The sequence below is a fragment of the Solanum stenotomum genome, chromosome 8, assembly GCF_019186545.1.
Source record: "Solanum stenotomum isolate F172 chromosome 8, ASM1918654v1, whole genome shotgun sequence".
Classification (NCBI taxonomy): Eukaryota; Viridiplantae; Streptophyta; class Magnoliopsida; order Solanales; family Solanaceae; genus Solanum; species Solanum stenotomum.
This window is the reverse complement of record NC_064289.1, coordinates 15,924,983-15,950,323: the sequence shown is the minus strand read 5'-3', so window position 1 is coordinate 15,950,323 and position 25,341 is coordinate 15,924,983. Positions and strand designations below refer to the sequence as shown.

The window sequence follows — 25,341 nt, the reverse complement described above, 5'->3', positions numbered from 1 at the left end:
GCAGAATGTGTCACAAAACAGGCTACACTCCAGAAATTGGCTCTTCTTATTTTTGGAAAAGAAGTCGGTTTGTTTGCTGATTTAATCAGTGATCTAGATCAAAATAACAAGTTATAAAATTGTAATGGGCTCAGCAAATAGATTTAGCCCATTATCCACCGAGTTTAGAAGGCTATGATTGGTCCAAAGGACGGGTCACAGACGGATTTCTCGGTTATCAAAAAAAAAAAAAAATAGATTTAGTGGCCAGTTAGCTACAGGTCTGGTAAAAAATTTGTGACCTGCATTTAGTCTTTTAAGCAGTATACAATAGTCTATTTATGAACTTTCAAGTTATTCTCATCTTTATACTGAGTTGGTAAACAGAAATGATATGTCAAGTGTGCATCTCAACAAATATGTAGAATGGTTTGAGAGATTTATGCTTTCCTTCTGGCGACTTGGACTCATTCTTGTTTCCGGTTTCACTCTCCAACAAGTAAGTTTTCTCAATGATTTGTAGAATAAGCTAGACAAATTTCACATGCCCACGTCTTTTTTTATTTAACCTAGTATTTTTATAGGATGACAGAGTGTATACTGCCCATTTAGTTCTGTCTTAGTTGTGCAATTTCCTATGATTTTTACTTTTGACTTATATTTAAAGAAAGTGAATTTTCAGATTTGGTGTTTTGTAGATTGCATGAGAGTATCTTTATGTCCAAGTGTAAAGCAGTGGGTTAATTGAAAAATTGGTGATGAAAGAAATGGGTTAGAGAGTGAGATGCTCCGAAATCTTACACGTTAGAGCTCTCTCATTCTTATTGCCTGCTGAAAATAGAAAGTCTGGTGACACTCATTCTTTAGCTTTAGACAATCCAAAAAACACTCGCTCCATCTACCTACACATACCCTTCTTTCCGTGGACAGAGATGCCCAAACCCCACTACCCACAGAGACCCCAACAAACACACCAATAATAGCTCCTCACCCCTACTAGTCAATGTTCCACTTTCTCAAAGTATAAGTCACAAAACAATACTCCTCTCTGATCCCTTGCCAACTTAATTATGGTTCACTCAAACGTGGACACAGAAAACCAAAACTCCTAAGCAATGTATACCAATAATCTCTCTGTGTTTTATACACAAACCTCTAGCTAATTAAGGAGTCCCATGTCAGTGGCCTTCTAGTACGTGAAGCAAACTTCATTATCTGTCCTTACCAAATAATATTTGCTTAGATGCGACAGGCTTCTCTATTACAAAGGCGATCTTGGGTTGAGGCCTAAGGCTACTCTAATTTGGCATTCATTTTCTTACGAGGTTGGTTGTTTTTTTTATTCTTAGCTCTTTCTTAGGGCTGAAACTCCTCTTTCTTGATGAAATGATAAAAGTTCTCTTTCATGTGAGTCTGGTATGACCCTTTTTTGTTAAGCAATTTGGAATGTATGAAGTTGTGAAGGAGGAAAAGAAAACCAATAGTTAAACTATTTATTTCTACTATATAGAAATGTGAACTCAAGGACGACCAATGGCAAAAGTGATATTAAATCAAGTATACAAGGGCAAATTATAACTTTTGTATACTAAAGTCGGTTGATATCCGTGCGCTCATGCTCAAACCAAGGCTCTATTTACACTCTAGAAGCATCTTCATCTTTCTCCACTCACTCATCCAATGAAAAAAATAAAAATCTCAGTTGCATCAATCTTCATTAGTTTTCAAGACTGATGGGTTGAGTGTTTCCAGGTAAGCTTAGTCACATTTTTGCTTTTATCTCTTCGGTTAACTTCAAAATTTTCAATTTTGTGTGACCATTTCTTTTTTCTTGCTCTTAATCAGTCCTCTTAGCATTATCTTTACTTTTCAAATTTTCAAAGATTGCTTCTTTTTTTTTTTTTTGGTCAAAGAAAAATTGCTTCTTTTCACTTTCTCAATTGGATATTACAACCGTAGGTTGATCCAAAAATATGAATTGATAAAAAATTTCAGAGCTATATTTCCTTCTATCTTCTATTTTCTTAAAATTATCTCTCTTAGATTATGGATAATTGAGGTTTCTATGTTCTCTTGTGCTCGTGTTTAATGATATAACAGAGCCTTCAGCTTAGTATTGAGACACTCATCTAGCTAAAGCATCACTGCAAAGACAGTCGCTTTCTTGTGAAATATTCTTGCCAAAGAAGAATGCATACAACCGACATAAATGATATAGTTTCTATACGGTATTAGTTAGGCTTTCAGTTATGCAAATTAAGAAAAAAGATGTGAGGTCCAATAAAATTCTATTTGCTTAGCAAAGTATTAATAGTAATACTTAAGCTATGAGTAAGTAGAATATAATGTGAATATCCCCAAAGAGAATGCTCTCTGTTTTTCATCATCTTCTCGTGGTAATAACATGATTAATATTTTTTCTCTTTCACTTAGATTATTTAAATGCTTAATTGGTAGAATTTGTATTGGATGGCTGGTGGGGACTGTTTGTTAAAGACATGTGTTTTTCTCTGCTTATTGAATAGCATCCAAGTGCTGATACGGTTTATTTTTTTGTTGGTTAGGCTAGCTAAGTACTGTTTGATGTTATGCTGCTGAATTAGGAGTTACAAATGTTTGACTTCTTCTCACTTTTGCTATATATCTTAGAATATAAAGTTTTTCGATCTCTTCTTTATTTTGTGTTTTATGTTTTTTTCTCCAGAAACTTATGTCTTCTGGTTCTTTTATCCTTAAGCTTTTTAATATGGTCAAATCAAATGTTTATTAGACACTGAAATAACAATGTTCATAAAGAAGTTGTACATGCAAGTTTCTCTCTTCATTGATCAGATTTAAGAGCTGGGAGGTTTAGATTGATACTTCTCTAATTATAAATTAATGAAGGGATCATACAAGGTTGAAACCTAATCTTGCCATAGTAACTGAATTTGGGTTCTAAGTGTTCTCGAGTTTCACTAGTCACCTTACTCTTCCCATCTGTTTGCACTATTTGATGAAGTTTTGTACCCCTTTATTTCTTTCATGGTCTAAATTCTTTCTGTTTGATCCTAGACAAATTCTAACCTTCATAGCATGCGCTAAGTTTTGATCATATTTACAGTGACACAATCATAAGATGCTTTTACAACAGATCTCCCAAGTCATTTTTCCTATTTGGTTGAACATATAGTAAATAGAACACATGCATGTTGATAATCACTGATTATAGAAATGATATTCACTTGCTATAGAGGTAAGCATTGCAAAATACGAATCAAATGAAAATGAGGGGATGTAGAAATTATTTTCAAATACAGTGAAAAGAAGATGATTTCAACAAGTATCAAATATGATATAGAACTTAAAAAATCGATAAAACTGTTGACAACAAGCAGAATTTTAGAGGTAATCATATAATATAAGCTGTATAAAGAATGTCAAAAACTGATTTAACCTTTTCAACTGTCCTTTGTATTTCAATGTCTTCATTCTTTGACAATTCTTTCTAATAATTTTGAAAATTGTGATACTCTAATGGGAAGCATGTATGGAGAAGTCTTAAATTCCTTTTATCGAAACTGACTCTAATCGTGATATTGACTCTATTATGATACCTATATCTGTTACATTCTTATAGCTTTCAGTAGTTCTGAACATTGCTAAGTTTACTACAAGAAAAAGTTTGTACAAAATGAGAAGAATTAAGTATGATTACACCAACATTGAACATGATAACCTGTCTTATCCTCTTATTTCAAGCTATGCAAATAAAAGTATGGAAAACATAATATTACCTCACATCAGTTTGAAAGGTTTTCTTGCTGGTAATAGAGGTCCTTAATGTGATTGAGAACTCAGGTACCAGTCTCAATTTCTATGAACTTTTTAAATATGAATTCTTACCATTCCCCTAATCTTTTCCCCTTAATGTTCAATAATTTGATTTTCAATTGTGTCTCACAATTATCTTGGTCTTTGTTCGCAAATAATATTGTCATTAATTAATAGTTTTTTCCCAACTGATTTGAAATATCTTTTGGTTTATCGACTCAACTTACAATCTTGAACATAATCCGAATACCTGAAGGTAGGAACACATTTCCATTCATTTGGTTCCGGACAACAAAGCAACAAGAGTTGCACATTAATCGACTTTTAAGCTACAAGGCAGTATATCTATAAGGACACTTTTGAGATAATAATATTCTTCAACTAATCCACAATTAAAACAAGGCAACAAAGCAACAGGAGTTGCACATTAATCTACTTTTTTATAGTTGTCTGTTCAACACTCCAGAGCCTGATATGTACTGCTCTTCAATTGGATTTCATTTTTTTCTTAGTTCCCTTCTCTTGAAGAGAGAAAATAAATTATGTTTCAATATGTATGCACAAATGATCTTTATTGACAATTATCTTTATCATCATAACTAAAAGCTATATAGTTTTGGTAAGCTTAATTGGTATTGTAGGTCTTTGTTATCTCCTGGAAAGTAGCTGAACTGCAACGATTTGCAGATGTTGTGACAGAGCCCATTGAGGGACTTACTTAGACCTATCCAGGTTGCATATCTGAATAGTCATCTTGAGGTAATCTATCCTTAGTTACTTCGCTTACATGTTACTCTACAGAGATAACACAAGTTCCAAGGTTGCTTCTAACACATTATCTTTTGTATTGAAGACCAGGTTAATGTTATCTTGAGTGCTGATGTTTCTGGCGAGAAGTATGACAACATTGTTGTTATATCAGGTCTTACATTTAACTATGTCCCATCTCCTTGTAATAATACTGGATTTTTTTTCGTAAGTATCCTCAACTGTTGTGCATTCCATGCTACATACATAAGTTGAAATGGATGAAGCTTGATAGATTAATCTAATTTGTACAATACAAAGTTTTTGTGCAGAACTTTGCTCACTTTTTCTAAGAGAAGATAACAAATTTTATGAGATTCTCTACAGTTTTTGTGTTAAAACTAAATACGGTTTTCAGTAATTTCCTTAATATACGATGTCTAAATCATTTTTTTATTTGATAGAGTTGGAAAATTCTCGGCCAGTATAAAAGAGATGTATAAGAATGTTTATGGAGGTCTTCTATTGAAAGATTAGTTGAGTGTGAATATTAAGGTAAAGAATCAACAATTTTTAATCTTATTTATATTAAATCTAATCCCACAAATTGTTGAAGTTGTTGTTCTCATCGTTTAAATTTGTTCATGTTTTATAATTAAAAAATCATTATAATAGGTCAATGAGTGCATGTATGACCAGCTAGTACGTGAGCTGAACTTACCTCAGAGTCTGCTGAATTATTCAGCTCCATGCAATAGTGCAGTAAACTGCATCTTTCTATGTGTAATAAACTAAAAGTTCTAGTTATCTGCTAACTTTCAGTAACTGATACATTATTATTCTTTTTCGAACCTGTCAACATTGTTTCTTAGTCATTGGATTGACGAAGTAAATTAGAAGGTTTTAAGTCGAGAAGGATTTAGAGATAGTTAACTTTATTGCAACAGTAGAGTGGATAGTGTGAGCTCCTGCACCAAGAAAATTGGAAGTTCCGGTAGGATTTTATATTCATTGATAAAAAAAAATGTTTGGAAGATCCAAATCCATAATACCATTTAAAGAATGAATAAGTCGTTTCTATGTAGGACTTACTCTCCATAGTCATAAAAGAATAATGAATTCTAATGATATTAGTTTGAAAATTAGATCTACAGTCTATGAGGTGATTTGTGACTTCTAAATGGTTGTATTACTCTTCATAGTCATGAAAGAATAATCAAGGGTGGGTAAAGACATAAAGTGACACCTGAAGTTGTTCCGAATTTTCAATAAGACACTTTAACTATACGAGTGTCCTATTACCCCACGAAAGTAGTGAATATCTTTGTAAATAGACCATTTTAACCCGTTTTCTCTCTATGTTTGTTTTCACGCAAATAATGCGCGTGAATGATATATTTTTCTTCCAAAGAATGAATTAACAAGTGACACGTGTCAATTTTTTTAATCTATTATTTAATCACTTCCTCTCCCCAACTTTCCCACAAAGGATCCATTTTTGATGACTGGTGCTTTTACTCTATTTAGTCTCCTTGTTGGCTCTTGTTATGTTTGAATATTTAAATAAAGAAAAAAAAATCTTCTTTTCTCTTTAATGAAGGTAAGATTCTAACACTTTTTATCCTAAAATAATTTCTAACATGTGTTTTCCTCCAGAAAATCACAAATCCATGAAGAAAAAAATATGATCTTTATCAAATACTAAATAAACATGAAATTCCTAACATGAAAATTTCTTGTTTGCTTAGCTAATCCCCCAAGAAATTGACCAACAAACGTCGAAATTGAAATAGATAATCTTCAACAGAAATTGTAATTGAAGTGTATTTGAGAAGGAAAATAAAATACGAAGAAAGAAAGTGAGAAATTGAGAGAAAAGAAAAGAAAGTGTACCATTTATCTTTTGAAACGATTCGGGTTGGGTTAAACCCGTATTTTATTAATATTTAAATTAAATTAATTAATTAAAAGGGGAGTGTGCCTCACGCGTGTGAGGTTGATGAGAAAACGAGTCAAAATGGTCAATTTACAAAGATATTTAATACTTTTGTGGGGTAATAGGACATTCGCATAGTTAAGGTGTCTTTTTAAAAATTCGAGACAACTTCAGGTGTCACTTTATGTCTTTTCTCAATAATGAATTCTAATATTATTAGTTTGAAAATAAGATCCACAGTCTATTAGGGTGATTTGTGACTTCTAACTAATTGTAGTTTAAGAGATGGGTACAGCTAAAACTTCGCATCTGCTACATACATGTTTATTACACATAAACATAGATGTAAGGAGGAATTCTCAAGGATTCTAATGGTCTGCTAATTGCTTAAATTGAGATTGTCTTAGCTGTTTATTTCTTTCTCCATAGTTTGATGGTCAGTTATATGATGAATATTTAGACTGTTCTTCATGGTATCCAATCTTATATTCCCTTTACTGAGAAAGAGTGACTTGAGTTGAAGAGCTTTGATGTTTTTTTATCTAGGTACCTACAAAATTAAAGACGAAGGGAAAAATGTTGATAAAAAAAGAGATCATATATTCATCAAAGAAAAATAGATCATATGGCTTTTTAGTTAGAAATATTGATACTAACAGTGACGACTCCTGAATTAGAGACAAGACATGATAAGATACTTTTGAATTATGTTAAGAGAAAAATTGACGATTTCAGCTTCAGTTCACTTCCATTTACTTGGATAAACTACACCTTTTTTCTACATATATACAAGAATGTTGAAACAGATTTATCTGAGCTTCATGGCTAAAGCCACAAAAACAGCCCCACAGTTGAAATAAGGTAAATTAACACTTAAAGCTAATATTGTCATAGAGAAATCTTTATAGCTCAGTTAGTTGATTACATAAACTCCCATTTTGTTGGTGAAAGTTTGATGTCTCACCTTGTAAACCCCTTCGCAAACCCAACTAAAAAAATTGTCAAAGATTCCTCAAGAACTGTGACAATCCAGATGTGTTTCTCTGATCTTTTTTAGTGTTGGTTTGTGAAGTATTTAGTAAGATAAGAAACTTGATGAGTATACAATGTCTATAAGATGATTCTTGGTACATAACAATTTTGCCATTTTGCTTTATGAATGTTGTATCACAAACGATGCAAATTTGCCATGGAACGGAATACAACTTGGGAACTCTTTTTGTTGCATTCGTTTTGTGGAATGAGAAATAATAGATGCTTGAATGGAGATTTTAATGACTTTATGTTCTTCAATGAGAATTTTAATGGGATTTTATAAAAGCACACCTCGAAGAGTGGACTCCTGGTAAGATAACGTAGAATTGCTTTTGTTTTCTTTAAATTTTAAATATTACATCATTGCTTATAATATTTTTTCTGTTCTTTAAATTTTAAATGCTACTTCATTACTTAGGATCCCCCCCTAATTTGGCTACTTCTTTACTGCAGGTTGTGACTATTTGAATACTGATTGTTGTACAAATCAGGCCTTACTATAATGACTCCCTTCTTGTAAGGGCAAATGTGAAACTTTTAGGCAGACACTTGAGTTGATCCAAGAAATGAGTAACAATTTGTAAATATATAATATTCCAAGGAGCTTCTTTGAGCTTTAAAATTGATTCTTTTCGGATTGACATTAGAGATAAGTGTAAAAAATACACCTAAACTATCCCTTTTTTTTTGAGTTTCATACTTAAACTATCACTTTTTAGTTTGAGAAACACACTTCAGTGGTGTGTGTAATGCACTCTCTTTTATTTGAAAAAACTGACACATGATATTCCATATGGATAAAATATTTCACCTTGACAAAAAATAAACAATAAATTATTAATATGAATTAAAAATTAAAGATTAAAGTATTACTATCCAAAAAAATATATTTTTTTAAAAATAAAATTTAAATTCTTACCTCACTCCACCACCTCCTCTACCCCCCTCCGCCGACAATCCCCCATCCTTTTTTAAAAATAATTCTTTTATAAAATATTTTAAAAAAACTCACACTTCATCCTCTCTCCCTCCCCCCNCAAAAAAAAATAATAAAATAATAAAATAAAATTTGATATTATTGATGAAAATTCTACCCCATCCTATTTAACCCCTCGCTCCTAATTTTTATTTTTTTACATTTTTCTCATTTTGTGATAGATATGTGCGTACATATATTTTTAGAATTTTTTTTCTACTATTGTACCGAATATAACATAAATAAATAAAAAGTTTTAAAAAGTCTTGCGGCGGCAAGTAAAAATTATCTTCGATATGTATATATCTAACACAAAATGAGAAAAATTGGAAGCAGAGGGTTAGGTGAGGTGGGTAGAATTATACTTTTTATAAAAATAAAATAATATCTAAATTAGTATTTGAGGAGGGGGGGGGGGGGGGAGAAGATAAAGTAAGAAAAATTAAATACTTCTATAAAAGAGATTTAAACAAAAAAAAAAAAAACTAAAAAAAAATGGTGAGGTTGGGGGTGAGAGGAAGTGATGGAGTGGGGGGTAAGAAAAATCTTTTACATTTTATTTTATAAAAGAAATATTATTTTTTTGGATAATAATTTTTTAATTTTTAATTTTAATTAATACTAATAATTTATTTAATTTTGGTTAAAGTTGAATGTTTTGTCCATGTAGAGTGTGATGTGACAATTTTTTAAAACAAAAGAGAGTGTATTGATGAGAGTGGTATAAAAGAGAGGTGTGTTTCTCAAACTAAAAAGTGATTGTTTAGGTATGGAACTCACACTCTCAATAGTTTAGGTATGAAACTCAAAAAAAGGGTATAGTTTAGGTGTGTTTTTGATATTTATCTCTTGACATTATTTTGAATTTTGATATATCTGTTGTAATCTTTCCGACTCTTATGGTTTGAGTTAGAATTTTGTTGAAGTTTCTTAATGATCTTTTGCAAAACACTTTCCATTGTTGGGCCCGTGCTTATGTCATGACCCAGGGGTATCCCCTAGACGTAACATGACATACTTGACCCCGAAGGGGGTCTCATACAAGCCCCTAGCATAATCATAACATAAGATACTAGAATGTACGGGAAATTTAAAACTTCTTTAAAACCATACAATCGAAAAACATTTTTATAAAGCAAGCAGAAGTCTTTACTAACATCTTTGTCTCAAACCATCTATTAAACTCTTGAATAAAAGACTTGGGACGTAGCCCACACAATGTCTAAAACATAAAGAAATGACATAAAAAAAACATAATGGGTTTGTCCTCGAAGCTATGAGGACTCACCAATTCTTCAACCCTTCTTTCACCTTAGGAACCTAGCCTCCAAAGCAACTCAATCTCCGAAACCCTACATTTAATTAGAATGTAGACAATGTGTGTTAGTACAAAATGTACCATGTATGAAAGCTAGCACAACATCATAAAAGCATCTCAAAATGGTTAGTCAACATAAGACATAAACATAAGAACCAATAACATAATCATAACATAATTAATCTCCTAACATAAGCTTCATATAATCATAGGTCAACATAAGACATAATAATTAAGCATAGGAGATACATCATGTTCATAACATAGTCTTTACTTAAACCTTCATATTTACATACTTCAACCTTGGGTCTTTCATATTACAAAAGAACCACTTCACAAGCCACATCAAGGCATACATGTGCAAGGCATGGATATCATCCTATAAAACCACCCAAGCCAAGTATCCTTGTATTGGTCCTTCTTGGGCATAATCCTCATTCATAGTCAAGACTTGGGTTTTCATGTCATAAGAGTACTAAACTCCTAAGTCACCTCAAGGCACACTTGTGCAATGCATGAGTGACATCCCATACTACAACACACTAAGCATATCTTTGAGTCACTTTATTTTTGCTTACCAATCATAAGTGTCATTCTTGACCTACTTTTACAAAGGCAAGGAACGACAATCTCAAGTCAATCATAACATGGAAGTCAACTATATCAACAATCCAAGCTAAGCATACATCACATAAGAGGACACTTCATAAGTAGCTTCAAGTTATATTTGTGCCATGTATGAATGACATCCCATACTACAACTCACACTAAGTACTCCTTTAGGCTAGCTTACTCAATGTTTACTATTTGCCATATCAACTATCAAAGAATAGCACCCTACTAGGCTAAACCTAACTACCATGGAAAACACACTATCATACAATCCAAGCTATCCAAGGAAGAATACAAGTATTCCAACCTAGCTACCATGCAAACATTCAACATGATGCAAACTACCCTTATGGGAGTATGAGCCCTCAACCCTAAGCTATTCTTAGGAGAGTATGAATCCTCCATCCTAAGCTACCATGAAATGGTCTTGGCCTAACCAAATCAAGCTACCATAAAGGCATCCTTACAATGCTAGTTCAAGCTACTCTTAGGAGAGTGTATATCCTCAATCCCAAACTACTATGACTATACTAATACAAGCTACCATGAATAGCACCCCACAAATGCTAATTCAAGCTACCTTGAAAAACATCCTTGTAATGCTAACTCAAGCTAACCTTAGCAGAGTGTGGTTCCTCAATCCCAAGCTACCATGAGTACTTCTAACTCATGCTACATAAATAAGCTATACATGAAGGAATCATATATCACAACTCCAGGCTATTCTATTCTACATGATTTGATTCATTTTAGGTGATTAACCTTTCAATTCTAGAATCATTCTATGTGAGAAGACCCTTTCGCATTCTACATACATGCATTCATTTAGTACAAGATAGGTCATGTGGGTAAAAACCTTCCACAACAACTCTAACCCCTAGTGTATCATTCATACGCAAGCTACTCATCATATTAAACTTACTCTATAATTCCTAGTGATCAACATTATGACTTCAAGCCCTACTTTCAAACTTTACTCCACAATCCTCATACTAGACTAGATCACAAGACATAGTAGTCACAAGCCTTAATCATAGGCAATTCTAAGCATAACTCATCTTAAAATCCCAATTTCAATCTTCACAATTCATGATCTATCATACATTCATAAGTCTAGTTCAATTCATGATTTCGTATTCCTATTCTTGAATAAGTTCTATGCATGATACCAATTCTAGAGAAGCTATCAAGAATCATCAGTTTCACTTCACAAGACATAACCCACATACTTTGATTTCTAGGGTTATTTATGGAATTCACATAAATTCTTCATATTATCATGAATCAACACTAATTCAAGCATAAACAAGTATTATCCAACTACTTGGAATCATACCCAATCTAAATCCATACATTGGAAGTAACCCTAGCTAGATTAGGGTTCTTCTTCACAAATTGGGGAATAACTAGGGGACTCTATGAGTGGGAGAACCCATAGATGAATAAGCTTCACATACCTCAACACAAAGCCCCAAAGAAAGCTTGAATCAATGGTGAATTCTACCTAGTTGCTGCCCCTCTTATCCTTCTTCTTCTTTGCTTCTAGAGAGAGAAATATTTGAGAGGAATGTGGGTTCTTTAGATGAATGAGTAAAAGTGATTAGTTTAGGATCTTGTTAGGTATGTATAGGTGGTTATTTAACTAATTAAACGACCTCCCTAAGCTTTTAATTAATTACTAACTTAACCCCCAAACCCCTAAGACAAAACTTAAATAATTAAAACTGCTCAAACCATGACACCACCACCCACAGACTGTGGGTGGGTCTACAGACCGTCTTGGTCCTCCGTGGTTTGAGGCTGGGGGTCTACAATTGCAGGCCATGATCAGTCTTGACCCACGACCCCAACCCACGGGGCGTGGGTCCATCCACGGGCCGTAGATGGCCAATCGTGGATGACATTTTTGACAGCTTTTTGGACAGATTTTGGGGTCCTTCTCAAGGACCCCTTGGGTGGTCCTTGGGGAGCGTACCTGGACATTTAACCCCTAAACACCTCATTCTAAGTACGGGAATTATTTCTTGTGATTTTAATCCTTATACCACATTCCAAAACTCTTACGAAAGGCTCTAGAACTCACTAGTTCAACTTACTAATTTCGGAGCCCTTTGGGATCATTCGTCCTCGAATGACGATTCTAAACACTTCTTAAAGTCAAAACTCTAAGCTAATAGCCCATCATGCATGCATTACTTCTAATGCACATAAACAAGGAAGAAAACTTAAATTCCAAGCTAAACACATTCAATGCAACACAAGGGAGTAGGAACTACTTCTACCAACCCAAAATGCATGAAACTCTATATCTACCCGTTTTCAAGGAGGACTAGTATCTCCTAGCTAAAACATGCTCAACACACACTCAAGGAGCCTAAATGCAAATTATTTCTCAAAAGCATTTATTCAAGGAGGAACCTTTCATCTCCAAACTAAAGCATGCTCATATAATCATCTTATGAGGCCTACATGCAACTCTACTCAATGCATTACAACATGAGGAAGAATAATGCATAAAAGTCATTTCTAACAAGACCTAAGCATTTTCATGAACATACAATAACCTTATTGGATAGGCACACTATCTCCCCCTTGGGAGTAAGCCTACACAAGTTCTTCTAAACATAAATCATACTAAAGACAACTTCAAGTCCAAAATAACAAGTCATAAAAGACAATAAATCTGGAAATTTACTAAAGCATAAAACACATACCGGAAGAATCATAAGGAGATCACTCTTGATCATTTTTAGCTTGAAGAACATAGAACCTATTCTTCTTTTGAGTCTCCACATCCTCACTACTAGTGGCAACTTGCTTACCCTCTCTTCTTGTAGCATTTGCCTTTGGGCAATCTTTCTTCATGTGGCCACTCTCACCACAACTATAGCAACCATCTCTACCGGAAAAACACCTACCCTCATGCCTCTTACCACACCTAGTACAAGTGGGCCATATGGACTCATTATGTAACACCCCAACTTTTCAAAACGTCTAAATTAACTTGTATCTTCGTGGAAAGATAAGGATAGTGGGTAATAAATTAAAAATGATGTGGTATGTAATATTTTAAGTGTTAAAGGGTTGTATCTCAAGTTTTGAAGTTAAGCAAGTGGCAAAATAAAATTTGGCAAAAGTTATCGTAAGTTCCTTTTTAAAGATTTCTCTGAAATTTGGATCAAATATATTGGATGTTTTCTCCCAATATATAAAGAGTTAGAAGGCCTATTACCCAATAAATCGAAGGCCTACGAGTCTAGTTTTCAACGCACAAAACCCTGTATCAAACCGACATCAGAGTAAAAAGTTATGAGGGTTTTACTAGGGACTGCCGGGGCAGAATCCGGGTCAGGTCAAAAATATGGTATGCCGGCTTATTTAACATTTTAAGCCATGAAAACATTTCATTTCAGTTCCAAACCATAGAAAAAGCTTAAGAGAGGGCTTCTATGGAGTTCTAGCATGATGAAGGTTAGTTTTTGACGATTTCTACCATTAAACATTGCCCCTGTGCCTAGAAACTTAATCCCTACACGTGGCAATCATTTTTCCCTTCTATTGGCTGCGTTTGGAGCTAGTTTTTGAAGATACAAATTTGTAGTTATTGGTGTTTCTTCAAGGTTTAAACCTGGTTAAGGTAATAATCTCGGGACTCTTTTATGATTGTTTTTATAAATTTCTACGGACATTTCGACAAGTTGGGGCAATATGGCAAATCTGCCGATTTAAGATTAATTATGAATAGTTTATAGGTGCGTACCAGCTGCGTATATATAGTGTTTGTGAAGCTTAGGACATAGGGAACAACTTTTGTGAAGGAACTACGGTTTTTCGAGCGTTCATTGGAAAGGTATATTAAGGTTATTCCCTTTTGTTCGACATGTTTCCTTAGAGGTAGTTAACGTTGGGAGTAGCTGTTTCTTTTATAGATTTGTTGATATGGGCCTTGCCGGCCGAGGGCTTAATTCTAAGCTGAGATATACTTGTTTGTTTTCTTGATTTTGTGTGGCTGCCATGCGCTAGTAGCAATTGGTTCAGCAGGGTCGGCTCGGGCTTGAGTTCTGGCCTTAGGAGCCAGTTGTGCCCCTTGAGTTTGGGTTGTGGCACATTACTTTTCCCTTGTGGCCTAGGAGTAGACACCCTCTCATCTTTATGCTTAGGAGTATTAGAAAAACCTTGTTCGGAAAACTTTTGTCGATTTCTAGAACGACCATGTCCATCGGACCCATCATGAAAGGATTTATCACCATTCACCCTAAACCTCTTTTTCTCCATAGATCTTTCTTCCTTGAGTTTTTCTTCTTCCATTTGTTCGGCATGAATCATGAGGTGCGAGATATCCATATTATCAACAAACATTGTCGTACGACATTCTTTAGCTACCATATCGGACACACCCGACAAAAACCTATTCATCTTATCTCTCAGATTTGACACATGGATGGAGCATACTTAGACAAAAGAGTGAATTTCAAGGCATACTCTTTAATACTCGTGCTACGTTGCTTAAGATTGATGAACTCTTCCATCTTGGCCTCCCTCAACCCCCAGGGGAAGAACCTATTTAGAAATTCCTCCTTAAACATCTCCCAATCTATGGGACCCACCTCTACCGGCCTACTATCTTTTCATTGCTCATACCAAATTTAGGCAACATCCTTTAATTGATAAGCGGCTAGTTCCACTTTCTCTATAGAACTCACCCCCACGATAGTTAGTGTCTTATAAACCTCTTCTATGAACCCATTTAGATCCTCGTCCACCTTGGAGCCATAGAACTCCGGAGGGTTCATCCTCAAAAACTCTCTTCCTCTTGAGGCAACTATCCCCCTTATTGGGTTTGCCGGAGCCACTACCTCTCTATTAGCTTGCGCCGTTAAGGCTTGAGCCAATAGTTGCATAGAAGCCCTAAATTCCGCAAGAGCGACATTCTTCGCTGAAGGATCATTTGGAGCTTGAGGAGGAGCTTGGGGTGGAACTTGGAAAGGAACCTCTTGCTCCACATTGTCTTCCTCATCTCTCCTAGCATTAGCCCTAGTATTAGCCATATCCTGAAACAGCATAGGGCAAAAGTTAAGAGAAAAACCTACTAGATCTAAACTCTATAGCACGACTTAGAGAATGAAGAAATGAGATTTCCTATACATAATAACTTTCTATTCATAAATGTGACACACTTTACATTTATGAACCTGACTCTACTAGACGTGGTTTGAGATAATCGTAGAACCATTCTAAACCTTGTGCCCTAATTACCAAGTTTGTCACGACCCAGGGTACCCCCTAGATGTAACATGTCGTACTTGACCCCGAAGGGGGCCTCATACAAGTCCTTAGCATAATCATAACATAAGATACTAGAAAAGTACGGGAAATTTAAAACTTCTTTAAAACCATACAATCGAAAACATTTTCATAAAGCAAGCGAAAGTCTTTACTAACATCTTTGTCTCAAACCATCTATTAAATTCTTGAATAAAAGACTTGGGACGCAGCCCATACAATGTCTAAAACATAAAAAAATGACATAAAGGAAACATAGTGGGTTTTTCCTCAAAGCTATGTGGACTAATTAATTCTTCAACCCTTCTTTCACCTTAGGAACCTAGCCTCCAAAGCAACTCAATCTCCGAAACCCTACATTTGATTAGAATGTAGGCAATATGCGTTAGTACAAAATGTACCAAGTATGAAAGCTAGCACAACATCATAAAAACATCTCAACACTTCGCAGCAGCAAAAAAGATATTAAGATACTTAAAAGGTATTGTGAACTATGGTGTGTTTTATAAGAGGGAAGGAGCAAGTGAGCTGGTTGGGTTCACTGACAGTGACTATGCTAGCGACATGGAAGATAGCAAGAGTACTTCAGGCTGTGTGCTTATGATGAGTGGATGAGCAGTAGCATGGTCATTTCGAAAGCAACCTATTGTCACCTTGTCAACTACAGAGGCTGAGTTTGTCGCAGCTGCTGCATGTGCTTGTTAATCTATTTGGATGAGGAGGATCCTAAAAGAAATTGGTCATTTGCAGTCAGATGGTACAAAGTTAATGTGTGATAATGCTTCAACTATTAAATTGTCCAAAAATCCAGTTTTACATGGTCGTTCAAAGCACATAAGGGTAATATTTCATTTCTTAAGGGATCTTGCTAGAGAAGGAGCTATCAACTTGCTGTTTTGTGGCACTTGCGCGAGATCAACTTGCAGACCTGCTGACAAAACCTCTCAAAGTGGAAGCATTTTAGAAACTGCGTGAAGAGCTTGGCATGTGCACTAGTTCAAATTTGAACTAATTCTTGACAAGACGAACAAGTTCAAGGGAGGGATTGTTAGAAGACTTTGATTTGCTTAAGTTGTTAACTTTGATTTTGTCAAGGACGGTTATATAAAGTCCTATTTGTTTGGGTTGTTAGACGTTTTATCTTAAACTAATTAGTGTTATTAGTGGTCTATTTATTTTCGCTTCTTGTTGACTGGAACACTATATTAAGCCAAGAGTAAACTCAATAAAGTATCACTTAAAAATCTCAATGGTTAGTTTTTCCTTTCAGCTATTGTTGTTGTGTAACTTTACATCTTTTCCCTCGAGTTGTACACTACATGTAAAGTATTTATGAATGTCTCAACCATTGCCATTGTACTCCATGAATTATGTACCAAAATGAAATGTTGTATATAGGTTTAAGTCGACCCCTTAAAGTTGTCCGCATATTTCACTTAGACACCTTAACAAAACTTTTTTCCTATTAGACACTCCAATCTTAAAAAATAAATACTTATTAAACATTTTTCTGACACCTGATCAAAGCAGGAAGTGCGTGTAATTCACATCCATATGGTGTGGTAACATAACAAATCAAATAAAGACGCGAGACTTTTTAATTTAAAATAACTATAAAAATAAATTTTAAATATAAATAAATCTGAATCTAAAAAGAAAAGAATTTCAACTTCAAAAAAAAAAAAAAAAACTATACACCCTCACCCCTACTCCCACCACAACCCACCCTACCCCACCACTCCCTTTATTCTCTTTCCCTAACAGTTACTGTTGCCCACCATTGTTAACTCTCAATATAATAGGTATGAATTTACCATTTTTATTTCTCTGTATGCCTTCTTTCTCATTTCCATTTAAATTGATTGTGTTTTCTTGAAAGATATGTTTTTCTTTTGTTTATTGTGATCTTGAATTTGTTTCTTTTTTTTTTCGTTTTTGCTCGATTTATGGGGAAGAAGGGGTGTGGGTTGGGGGAGATGAAGAGGGAGGGAAAAATATTTGACTAATGGTCTTCATTTTTCCGGCAAAGAAGATGTGGATGATGGTCTCCATTTTTTTCGGTAAAAAAGACGTAGATGATGATCTCTATTTTTCGGCAAAAAATTGTGAAGACTAAAACCAAAAAAATGGGAAGAAGAATTTTTTTTTAAAAAATGACGGTATATTATCATGAAGAAATGGTGACATGATCCTATGGTTTTTAAATTAGAGCCGTAAATATGGGCAAGGTCCGTTGGGCCAGCCTGGTCTAACCCGTGGTTTGATAGGTCTGAGCTACGATTTTTGGAGCTCATATAAGAAAAGAGTATTTTTGCCCAGCCTGAATAAGTCTGCCGATTTGTGGGGATTGCGAAATATGGAAAAGGCCGGCCCGTGAGCCAAATAAAAATAAAATAGAGTATTAAAAATAATAAGAGTCTAAACTCAAAATATGTTTATAGTTTGAAATATTACAATTTAAATACAAATTATGTTTGTAAAATATGTATTAAATAAAATAAAGATTCCCTAAATTTTTTAAGGAATCACTACATAGGCCGTAGCCTATGGAAAAAAGTCATAGTTTTTGTGTTTTATTATGATCATTGGAAAACAATTGGGTTAATATTTCTATTTAGTTATTTATGCTTTTACTTGAAATCAAACTTAATAAATAATCAAACTTAATAAATATTATAATGATAATTTTATTTGTGGATTTGATTAACAAACAATAACACTAACACCATGTAATATTGTCTTGTTGATATTTATGATAATATTTTTAAATTATAATTTAATTAAAAAAATAATTAAAAAAATATATTTTTAAGAAAAGAGGGCTGGCCCATAGCCCACTTACTTGTGGACTGGGATACACCAAAATAGGCTAGCCTGGCCTGACCATTAAAATTTCAAAGCTTGTATGGCTTAGCCCGAATGGGGTGGGCCAGCTCATATTGATAACTCTACTTGAAATAGATAGAAAGAGAAAGAGATTGTTAGATTTTTAAAAAATAATGAGTAAAATAAAAGAAAAAAATTGGAAAAGAAAAGGGAAATTGGTAATATATTAATTTATGCGCCCAACGCAGTGTGTTTTGCACTTTCTGTTCCACATCTGCATGAAGTGTCTAAGTGATAAGTCAATTATGTGGATAACTTTGGCCAGAAATATCTTAAGCCCGATATATTTTAGGCTATTGACCAGACACATGTTTACAATTTCAAGTTACAAATACCAATATGGAAGATAGAAGTACATATGCATCATTACAAAACTCTAATAGGCAGAAAAATAATTAAGACAACTAAAAGGACAAAATGTAAAAAAAATCTAAAGGAAAATACAAAAATAAAAATATGGGGAGGTTAGAACCCAGTTGTGACAACTAGAAATATGTGGATAACAAGTTAAAGATAAAGATGACAAGTTGTTGAATCATCACTAATTGCTAAACTCTTGCATAATGATGTTTAAATTTCACTATTTCATGCATAACATCAATGTTCTTAACCGTTCTTATAATTTGTGGCATTTAAATACAAATCTTTCACTTTTGATGTAGTTAATCCATGTGTTTCACTCATATTCAAATCTTTTAGATTAACTCCATATGGGGTTCCCATTGAAAGTGGTGGAGTAACTGAGTCAAAGGAAGTCCGACATTAGCTAAACCAAATTGTATTCCTGGACACATTCTTTTTCCTACAGCAAACGGAAAAACTTAAAGTGATTTCTCATAAAGTCAATTGAAGAGTTCTCAAATCTCTCTAGCATAAAAACATTCAGAATTTTCCCAATTTTTTGAATCTCTCAAAAGTGCCCATGCATTAACAAGTACTCTAGCCTTAGGAGGAATAGTGTATCCATCTATATTTGTGTTCTCCCGACATTCCCTAGATCCTATAAGAGGAACTGGAGTATGTAGCCATAATGTTTCCTTAATCACTAATTTTAGATATGTCAACTTTTCAACTTCTTCTTCACCATTATTTTTTTTCCCTTAAAAACTTGCCTCACTTCACTTTGGGCTTTGCCATGACGTTTGGGTTCATCATCAATTCTGATAGTGCCCAAATAATAGTTGCAGATGAAGCTTTAGTTCCAACAATAAAGATGTCCTATAATAACAAACAAGTAAATTAAGTCAATTGATTCGATTGTTCAAGTAGCTAGAAACCTTAAAAGGATCTAAAGCTTTATATAAACTTCCAAATTCAAATAACATATCCAATGAAACCCCATAAAGCACGGTTTAGGAAAAGACAGAAGATAATAATGAGATGAGAGAAACTTACAAAAATCACAACTTTAATATGGTCATTTATGATTGGAAATTGAAGTTTTGCATTCTCTTTCATCCTAAGGAGAACATCAACCAAATCTTCGTCTCCTAAGTCACCATTTCCCTTCTTCCCAGCTACTTTATTTTCAATATGTTCATTAATGATATTTTCCATAATTGCATCAATCTTTTAATGTGCTTTCACCAATCTAGATTTCACACCACTTATATTGTGAAGTAACTTCCAAGAGGGGCCCAAATCAGCCACATCAAAGACAAGTGCTTCCTTCAAAAATGTTATGAACTCATTTCAATCTTTGCATATTTTTTCGAAAACTGATCTACAAGTAACACAGTTCGTAAACTGAAAAACTTTTTCTGTCATATTTATTTTAGAGCCCCTTGTGGAACGAATAGATGAAATGAGACTTGAAAGCTCTTCTCGTCGAATTCCCCTAAAGGACTTGACCATCTTCGCACTAAGAAGTTCAACTATACAAATTTTACGCATTTGTCTCCATATTGGCAAAATGCAACGTTTTTATTATTGTAAATATGATGTTTGTGGATACAAATTGTGGCCTATCAGCAAACGTGAGGTCATGAGTTTTTAAAATTTATTGTGCAATAGTAGGTGATGATATGACCACGGTAGGAACTTGCCCGAGCTGCAAGTACATAATAGGTCCATATCTTTGCAATAAATTTCTAAGAACACAATGTGAAAGTCCTCCTCCAATCAAATGAAGATTTCCAATAAAAGGAAGTCTCCATGGACTTGGAGGCAATCTTTGTTTGTTGTTTTGACTCCATTTTCTAAGTAGAATTATTACAAGGGAGGACAAGAAGAGAAACAATGAAACTAAGTTAAAAAGAGAAGGAAACATTTTTAATATTGGAAACGAAGCTTTTGATGGATATTGGGTGAGAATCTTTTATTGCATTCACCAGAGAGGATAACATATATATCCTATATAGTAGTAAAGTCTTAATTCAATTATTACTAAACCTAAGAAAAGAAATCCTTGAATTAAAATATTCTATTAATATATCACGTAAGAGTTTTGTGTTTTAAATGTCTTACCATGATTTTTGAGGACTTATATGTGAGTATGTTATAAAATATGTTGGTATCTTCGTGGTTTAATGTTGAAAATAAAATATAAACATACTTTTATCATGATCTTTTAAAGATTCATAACAACCCACATTTAAAGACTAAATGTTTTGATTTTTTTTTTAAGTTTGAAATGAGGAGGCTAGCCCTAATTAATACATGGAAATATAAGGTCTGAAAATTTAATATATTAAGTTAATATTTTACAATAAATGATTTAATATAAAAAAAAAGATATGGAAAATTGTAGAAAGAAAATTAGATTGTATATATAGCAAAGTTACAAAGTTATTGAGTTCACAAAAACAAATTTTAGCAGCAATAAGTTGTTTTTGCAGCAATAAATATGTATATTAACAAAGAGTGCTGAAACTTTTATCGACATAAGATAACTGTCATTCGATCTAATATCGCTAAACATTGATATTAATTAGTTATCGCTAAAGATCACTTTTAAGTGTAGTGAGTGTGCTATAACCATAAATCATCAATGTTTAATTTTAAAGAAAAAAAATCAGGATTTAATTTCAGGAGTGGTTTATATCATTTATGAAAAACACAAAAGATGATCTAAATCTTATCCTGTGTACATTTGACATATTGTAAGCCATTGTGGCCAATTTTATAAGAAAATTAGCAACTTTGTTAGCCTCTCAATAAAAGTATGAGAAGGTGATATAATTTTAAACATTATTGTTAGTAGTATCTTGTATAATGACGTTAAAATTAAGATTATTAGATGTCTTGTTCTTTATTGGTGTATATAACAACGATAGAGTCACTATTAGCCAAAAAAATTGGACACTGAAAAAAAAAAGATCTCGAATGGGAGCGACATAAGAAAATAAAATATCGACCTCAGGAGATTGATCTTTTTAATCATAAAATAATAAAGTGTATTATTTGGGATTCAAACCCCTATCTTCACAATGGTAGGATATATTTCTACATGTTTTTTCGTTTAAAACTATGTTTATATTAAATTTATTTACACTATTTAATTTTACATTTTCATGACAAAATCTACCAAAGTCGCTTTTTTTAATATTTTTTTTTGTAAAACCCTCCGAGCTCTAGAGGTTGATTTTTGTAAAATAAAGGAAAAAAGGTTTGATGTATCCCTTAATTTTGTTATTTTGATTTGATATATTTCTCGTTATTAAAGTGACTCATATATATTCTATTGTTACACAAATGACTCAAATTTTATTTCTCATAGTTTTACCAGAACTATCAATATGGGTTGGCCCACCCCATCCGGCAAACCCATATATGCTTTTAAATTTGATGGGTCAGATCGGGCTAGCCCATTTTTTGTATGGGGCAGAAAATGGTTGGCCCAGCCCACAACTTGTGGGCTACGTTCTTTGCCAGGCCAATCCTCTTTTCTTAAAAGTATATTTTTTATAATTTAAAAATATTATCTTAAATATCGACAAAACAATATTACATGTGGTTAGTGTTACTACTTGTTAATCAAATACACAAATAAAATTATCTTTATAATATTTATTAAGTTTGATTTCCAGCAGAAGCATAAATAGCTAAATAGAAATATTAACCTAATTGTTTTTCATTGATCATAAAAAAAACACAAAAACTATGACAATATTCCAAAAATATGGCCTTTGTAGTGATTTCCTAGAAATTTTAGGGAATTTTTATTTTATTTAGTACATATTTTATAAACATAATTTGTATTTAAATTATAATATTTCAAACTATAAACAGATTTTGAGTTTAGACTCATATTATTTTTAATAATCTATTTTATTTTTATTTTTTAATTAATTTTTATTTGGCCCATGGGCCGGCCCTATCCATATTTCACAAGCCCCACAAATCGGCAGACTTGTTCAGGCCGGGCTAAAAAATTCTTAAATAGGCTCCAAAAATTGTAGCCCAACCATATCAAATCACGAGTTAGGTCAGGCCGTTCCAATGGGCCTAACCCATATTGACGACTCTAATTTTTACAATAAAGAATGAAAGAAAAAAAAAGAGTAAGAAACTCAAATAAGGATAATCATAAAAGTCAAAAAATAATTCATGTGTGAAATAGATCATATATACCCCTACATGGATTTTTAAAAAATTAGAATCATAAAAATAAACTCAATGATTTTTTTGCTCTTGTTAGATGACAATGGTATACGCAATGTGTGTCATTTTTTTAACGATATGGATATATATGAGTCACTTTTGTAACAATAGCGTATATATGAGCCCCTTTTGTAACGAGGAGTATAACAACTCTGAATAGCAAAGTTGAGGGGTGAAATAATATCTTTGATGGTCATTCAACTAAAGATTATTTGTCACACAACTAAGAATTGTTTTCATAGAACAATTATTGTCATCATCAGTACTTCCCTTTGTGTTGAATTCAACAATTGAATTGGATGTATTTGAGATCTTAGCCAACGCTAATGATACTCAACTTTCTTCTTCTGAAATTGTTTCTAAAATGGCTTGCACCAACCCTATTGATGCATCCAATAAGCTAGACAGAATGTTTTATCTATTGGCTACTTATTCTTACAACAACCCTATTGATGAGGTCTAGAACAATATGAGAAAAGGATTGGGTAAAACGTCCAAGTAGAATTTGGTTTCCTTGTAGCTAAGAAGTTAAGGAGTTCGTATGACTTTTCAAATGTGAATTTGGGTGAATAGAACTCTCAATATTGAATATGGCGTGAAGGGATCGATTTGACTACATTAGAATTTGATAGGTGTTAGCAAAATAGACTATTTCGAGAAGATTTTTTGAGGTTCTGTCCCATGCAATTATAGAGAGTGGAATTTATTCCCAGGGCCAATTTGGACCGCTATAGCAGGATTGACACCAATTTGGATCATTATAGTGGGATTGGGGTCGCTTTAGCCGAATTAGGCCCCGATTGGCTTCTTGCATTACAAGTCTAACCAAATAAATTTAAAACATAGCCAAATTGGACTAATTGACTTGACTGGAGGAACAACCGCTGACAAAAGTGATTCACCATTGACATGGAAATTAGAAAAAACAAACTTAAAAGAATTTCATTTAATTCTTTTGGTTTTGTTGGGAGAATAACATCAAGAGAGAGAAAAATTATGCATAGCAAATTCTCATGTAAACAGATGAAGATGATGAAGAAAAAACAGAGGAGGAAAATAAAGTTACATGGCTATATTCAGTAATAAAGCAATAACTAAGTTATTTTAAGTAATAAAATGACCGAATGATTACTTTGATTATTTAGTATTGTTGAATTAGTTGAAAATACTAAAATGAGTTTATTAAATTATATTAAATTAAACTTTAGAATGATTGAATGTGAATTGAGTTGAAAAATGTTACTTCGATATGTGTATATCGCTTGTGTATATTATGTATACGTACAACTTCATGTTTGGAGATCGACATAGAACATAATCAAACCATTTTTATCAAATATTCTTTCAATGTATCCTTAATGTAGGGTATTTCCATCTTTTAACAAGCTTGATCACTTTAAATGTTGTCTAATCCCATTTAAGCACATATTCATATTCACATCTACATTTATATAAACAGTTCATTTTGAAGATGTATTTAAATGACGACTCAAAAGTAGATATTTGTAGGCTTTCTTTCTCCACGAATCACAAGCACCAATTAACAAGTGACACGACACGAATTGAGATGAGTTGTCTTGGTCAACTGAGTTCAAATTAGACATTATTAGTACTCCCGCCCTTTTTAAACTTGATCACTTTAAAGTTTTCCTAATCCCTGGTGTATTAGGAATTTAGGGTTAGTAAACTAATGCACATTCCTTAATTGCACTTCCTTCTCTGATTCAAGTTGGGAGTAATCCTCTCCCTATAAATGTATTAAACAATAACCTTTTCGTCATTCAATAATTTTTATTTCTTTTCGTAATGTCGTACAATTACATGTTCAAATTCATAATTGTGTGAGAAATTGGAGTCGGAAAAACTTGCCCGCTTTACCAATTGACATTAGCTCGATTCAAACCGGTTTACGAGGTCACAAATCGAAGCTGAATTTGGATCTAGAATGATCACCGTCGCCCAAAAGCCAATTAGGCTGCAAATATGGGATACGACGGGACACGAAAAGTTCCGATCACTCACGAGATGTTTTGACAAGCCAATTCAAACTTAACAACATCATAAATATGAAAAAAAAAGAAAAAAAATATCAATTTAAATGGAATAACAAATTTAAAAGTTTCATATTGAACGGCATGACAAACCAATTTTAAA

General features: G+C 33.3%; 1 pseudogene; it reads right to left on the bottom strand.

The window, feature by feature from the left end:
• Nucleotides 1-19,191: 19,191 nt before the first annotated feature.
• Nucleotides 19,192-20,881, bottom strand: LOC125873541 (premnaspirodiene oxygenase-like; annotated as a pseudogene).
• Nucleotides 20,882-25,341: the final 4,460 nt, after the last annotated feature.